Source organism: Phascolarctos cinereus, unplaced genomic scaffold (genome assembly GCF_003287225.1).
Source record: "Phascolarctos cinereus isolate Bilbo 61053 unplaced genomic scaffold, phaCin_HiC Scaffold_28;HRSCAF=531, whole genome shotgun sequence".
In the NCBI taxonomy this organism is placed as follows: domain Eukaryota; kingdom Metazoa; phylum Chordata; class Mammalia; order Diprotodontia; family Phascolarctidae; genus Phascolarctos; species Phascolarctos cinereus.
In genome coordinates, this window is record NW_027555613.1 from 67,421 (window position 1) to 73,494 (window position 6,074).

The following is a 6,074-nucleotide window of genomic DNA, read 5'->3' on the forward strand; positions in this document are numbered from 1 at the left end:
ATAACAATACTTTTGCTGAATTACTGTGCTTGTTTTCCCCCAGTCCCCTCCCACAATGAATTTTTCTATCTTATATTATCGTTGCTACTTAGGAATTTCTCTACATAGCCCTTGAAAGTTATTTTAATTTGTCTTTTTCATACTTTTAGTCTTTTTGCTTACCTTTCCTCTGTTGTGACAGAAACTTTATCAAGTGTCAAGATGTTATATGACTTGCCTTGGTTTCCAGAGCTATGAAGCATCAGATCCAGGACCCAAGCCAGCCTCTTCTGACTCTAAGGTCATTGTTCTTCCTTCAAGACTTAGACACCTATAAGGAGACGGTGATTGTTGCACACTGGTTAAAGGATGGCGTGGACTTGGGATTTTGTTGTTGTTATTGTTCTGTTGCTAATGAACAAATATAATAAAGGTGGCAATATGAGCAGGTATGATTAAGGCAAAAATATTGGCACATCCAGTTACTTTGACACATCTTTAAATTTATTTCTTCATCAGTGCAGTGAAGATGTTAGTAGTAAGGTAATAGGCATCCCCAGTGTCTGGAGATTTCCTATGGAGTGTTATGATGGATTTCAGAAGCATAGAATTGCTGTGAGCAATTAGATGGGACTTAACAGGAAAATCTGACCCCAGGTCAGATAGTTTTCTTGGACAAGGACTTGCATTCAGTACTAGAAAGAAGTCCAGAGACTAGACCTAATTTTTTTTTTTTTTGTGGCAGAACTCTGCCTGGCTTTTGTTTATTTGTATTCCTCACAGAGTTTTGAAGAAAAAAACCAAACAAAACCAGGAGCTACAGTTCTACCCATATCCAAGAGAAGATGGTAACTCTACCATAGAAGATGTGAGGTAAGATGGACAGCAGATGACCCTGGAAGAGATGGAATCTAGAAGTTGGTTACAGAGATAAGCTCAATGACTATCAGCTCAGCAACATTTGTGAATAGAAAGGTGAGAACATGATGCTTCCCTGCAGAGAGATGCCAACAAGGGAGGACTTTGGCAGTCTGGCAGCCTCAGAACTGAGTTGCGCTGGGTACGAGTATCTTCGGTCACGTGGCCGCCTACATGTGACCTTGGCATACCCGTCCCCAGTGTATACTTCTTAGCATAAGTTCAGCAGCCACAGATGGTTCACGTACGTACCCCCCATGAGTGTTCTTTGGTCGCATGTGCTCTCTAACTTTATCACTGTTCTCCTGTTGTTTTTATGAGAATAGATCTCTATTGCTTTTTTGGTAGCAGTTAGGAGGGAGGGGGAGAGAGAATCTTGTATTGTTCCTTTATTTGCTCTAAGGTTTGATTGAATATCTTTTATTTAAACTAATATGTCCTCTTATTACTTAGTAAAAGTAAATGCACCTGCACCATTGTTTTGGCTGGGCAGTAACCAAGTGTGCTTAGGATTTAGAGAGATTTGAAGGGCCCAAGGTATTAGTGAGATTTTCTGGGAACTATATGCATGGAAGAGTTTTAAAAAATTCTTATTTGTATTTCCAAGTATCATGATTTGGGACTTGAAATGCCTCTTATTTCAGGTATATTATATGGTTATTCTTTTTTTTTTCATTATTTGATTTTATTTATGTATTTATTTATTTAAATACAAAAAAAGAAAAGAAAACAAAAACACATTGCCATGTACACAACAGACCATAGCAGAGGATTCAATATAAAGCAATAAATTTTTGTTTCAAGAAAACATACATAATAAATACTAGACATTATTTCCAAAGCTGCCCAACTTTTCTTTGCATCCTCATTGGTTTTCTTTTGTTCTCTGCTGTGCACTTTTTACTTTATTTTTCCCCTTCTCCCTCCCAAAAAAAGAAGACTATAATTAAGTGCACACACACACATACACAGGTATCCATAAACATATATATATATATATATATATATACATAGATATGTAAGATCATATAATGCTTCTTTCCACTTATCATCTGTTTCTCAATAGGTGGATAGCATTTTCCTTCATAAGTCCAAGTCTTTCCATATTTTTCTATATCCACTCTATAGATTGTTTATGAGAGTTTTTTTCCCCCAATTTTTCTACATGCCTCTATTCTTGGCTACACAGAGTTTTATTTATACAGGAAATTTTTAATTTAAAATAATCAAAATTATCCATTTTATTATTCAACACTGCCCTCACCTTATAATATGGCTTAAGGTCTGTTATTATTGATTCATATAGGCCACTGTTTCAATTCACTTCTTTCCCATTTATGTGTGTGTATACACATAAATATAACACAAACACAGATAACTTGCATATATAATATAGAGAGAGAATGGGGGTAGTGAGAAAGAGAAGAAAGTTTTTTCAAATTTTATCTTGTTTTTTTTTTTTAATCATTGGGTTTTTTTTCACTAAGATATTTCCCTTGAAAGCATCTCTCTCCCCAAACCCTATCCCCACTGCTGAATCTTCCCATACAAAAATAAAAGCTAGAGAATGAAGTATCTGAATCTGATCACGTAGGTGACATAGTAGATAGAACATTGGGCCTGGAGTCAGGAAGACTCATCTTCCTCAATTCAAATGAGTCCTTAGACACTTACTAATTATGTAACCCTGTTTGCCTCAGTTTCCTCATCTATAAATGAAATGTAGAAGAAATGGCAAACCACTCCAGGATCTTTGCCAAGAAAACCTCAAATGGCATCACAAAGGCTTGGACATGACTGAAAGACTGTACAATAACAACAACAAGCTATCTGATCAAAAAGCATCTGTTATCCTACCTTTTTATTCAGAGGATAAAAGAGGTTTTTCATTATTACTTCTCTGTGATCAAGACTGGGCTTCAGTCAGTTTTTAGAATTATTTTATTTTACATTGTGCAAGTCATTATGTATGTGAATTTCATGTTCTTTTCTTGGCATTAGGTGATTCATGTTATCCCAGTTTCTCTGAATGTCTCATGTTTTCTTAAGGCACAGTGGTTTTTCATTAATTATATAGCACAATTTGGTTAAACTGTACTCAAACTGGGGGCTCTAGCTTTCTAGTACTTTGCTATTGTTACAAGTGCTGCTTTAAATATTTTTGTATATACACGATCTTTCCTCTTTCTTTGATGTACTTGGAGTTTATGTCCTATAGAAGCATTTCTGAGCCAAAAGAAATGAATAATTTTAACCATTTTTGTGAAGTTATGAATTGTTTTCCAGAAAAATTGAACCATTTCAGAATTATGCCTTTGATGTATTACACCCCTTGTATTCCCATACTACTTTCCCACACTGGCTTTTTTTTCTTTTGCCACGTACACATTAAGGTAGTTTCAATTTGCCTTCATTATACTATTGGTTTTTATAGCCATCTTTCTTATGCTTATTTCATAAGAGATGTTATTTGACTTGACCTGGTTTACACAATTACAAAGTTTCAAGTTGAGGATCCAAACCAACGTCTTTTGAATCTAAGGTCACTTCTCTTTCCCGCATACCACAGATGCCTCTCCCAACAAGACTTATAGACATGGAGGGAAACCACAAGTTTTGGCACTGGCTTAAATACAGCAAAAAACAAAAGAGGTGAGTAGGGATTATTTTTTTCACTTGTGCTTCTGATGGATAAATATAATAAAGACATCAACATGGACCATTGTGATTTAGGGAAAAGACATTGTCGCCTTCTGTCACTTTTAATACAGAGGTTCTCAAACTTATTTAGCCTACTGACCCTTTTTCAAAACAAGTTATTCAGTGGGCCCCTGGAAATCTACTTTCTTTAACCCTGAAATGATTTTTGAAATTTGAAACATTTCAAAACAATATAAAATATTTTTAAATGATGCATCTTATATTTAACAATTCATTGTAAATTTGTTGGTTTTTTCCTGCATTGAAATTTTGATGACACAATATTGCATCATACAACCATAAAGTATTGTATTATAAACAAGTCATTACACACACATATTCCTGATGATGCATGCTGGACTTGCTTGTTAACACCTGTTGGCAGACTTGACTACTGATAGGTTATAACTTGCATTTTTTGTGTTTGTTTGGAAAATAATGTAATCACTACAACTTTAACTGTTACACAATGATGAAACATGTATAAATGTTTTTTCAAAAATTTCTTCTCTTCTTTCCTTATGCTTTTACCACATCTTTATTTTTATTCAGTGTCCCCCAATTGTACCCAAGTCTACTCCTGTCCCCCTGGACACTCTTAAGGGGGTGGTATCACCCACTTTGGGAACCTCTGTTTAATGAGTCTTCCTTAGATTAATTTACATTTCATTGTAGTGAAGATGTTAGTATTGAGTAGGATGCATGGGTTCCCCATGTCCAGAGACTGCCTTGGCCTTGCTGAAATGGGTTTTGAAGGCATAGAAGAGCTGTAAGAAGTTAAACTGGATACAAGGTAGTTCTAACCATAGTTCAGATACTTTTCTTGGACAAAGACTTGCATTCAGTATCAGAAACAGAAAGTCCCAAGGACAGACCCTAATGTTCTTGTGGCAGAACTCTGCCTGGCTTTTTCTTACCTACACTCCCTGGGGAGATGTAGAACAATGAAACTATTTTGTCCTGCTCATATCCAGGAGAGGCTGCTTTTCGGTAGCAAATGTGTAGCAACATGGACAGCAGATGACCTTGAAGAAAGAGATGAAGAACAGAAGCTGGGTACAGAGAGTTGCTCAGTGACTGAGAGATCCTGGGCATTTCCTGAGTGCAGAGCGAAGATGTGATGCTGCCCTGCTGAGAGAGAATGTCACCAGAGGTGATCCTAAAGATTCATAAGTGAGTTGCCCCGAGTATGAGTATATTTTGGTTACGTGAACATATTTTGGTAACCTCAGCATACTCGTTCCTGGGGTATACTTCTTGGTACGCGCTCCTTCAACATCCACAGGTGTTCCCTGCACACATCTCTCTCAACGAATGTGCTCTGGTCACGAAGAACACTCTACGTGAGTCTTTGCTTCCCTTTAAGTGGTATTATTATTACAGTATCTGTTACCCTTGTGCTTTGGGGATGGGGAAGGGACAACTTTCATTTTCATTTGATTTGTTATGTTGTTTGATTGATGAAATGTATTTTGTTTAAGCTAATATGTTCACTGATTGCCTGGTAAAAACAAAGTGATCAGTGACTGCGTCTGAGAGACATAGTTTGCATGGCTGATGACCCAGGATGCATTGACCCTGGGATTTTTTTCCCAGGTCCCAAGTATTAATGAGGTGCCTTTCAGGCTACATTCCTAGAGGGTTTGAATAATTTTTATTTGTATTTCCAAGGATCATGATTTGGTGCCTGGAATGCCTCTTGTCTCAGGTGTATAATATGGTTGTCCTTTGTGAATTTTATGGGTCACCAACTCTGGAGATACATGACCTTTTACAAAAGTTCTTTTTGTTTAGGTTTTGCCTTTGGTTTTGCCAAATAGTCATGTTCCTTGAAGCCTCCTCTCACTAGTGAATCTTCCAGTGCAAGAAAGGAAGGCAAACAACAGGGTAACTGCATCAAACAATTAGCATCTGTAACCTCTCCTTTTTACTCAGTGGATGGAAGAGTTTTTCATTAGGACATCAGTCACTGTTAGCATTGTTTTATTTTACTTTCTTACAGTCATAATGCACATGATTCTTTTGGTTCTGATACTTTTCTTTCTATCAGGTGATTGACTTTTTTCCCATTTTTTCTCTTTATTTTTCATTGTGTCTTCAGGAACAATAATATTTTGTTAATTTGCTGACACAGTTTTGTTCTGCCATTTTCCAAAGCAATGGATAACCTCTTTCTTTCCAGTGTTTTGTTACTACTAAAGTACTGCTCTGATTATTTTTGTATGCAAATAATCTTTCCCCTCCGACTTTGACTTGACCAGGACTCACATGGAATTTCTAACCTGGAGTCAAATAATTTCTTGCAACAAGGATTTGCCTTTTCCACTAAATTTTGTTAGTCCATAGAATAAACTTAAACATGTGCCTTGAATTCCATTCTGCCTGCCTTTACTTGCCTTCATTCAGTTAGAAGCTGGGAATAAATAAGCTGTTATCATGCTTCTATGTATTTTGTTTTGTTGTTTTTTGGGGGGGTT

At 36.5% G+C, this 6,074-nt stretch overlaps 1 long non-coding RNA gene across 1 annotated transcript; it reads left to right on the plus strand.

Moving 5' to 3' along the window:
- The first annotated feature begins 763 nt into the window (after window positions 1–763).
- LOC110203926 (uncharacterized) lies at window positions 764–4,767 on the plus strand. Its single transcript, XR_002323124.2, has 3 exons — window positions 764–954; window positions 3,467–3,549; window positions 4,572–4,767. It is a non-coding gene; the product is annotated as an uncharacterized LOC110203926 (long non-coding RNA).
- The last annotated feature ends 1,307 nt before the right edge of the window (window positions 4,768–6,074 follow it).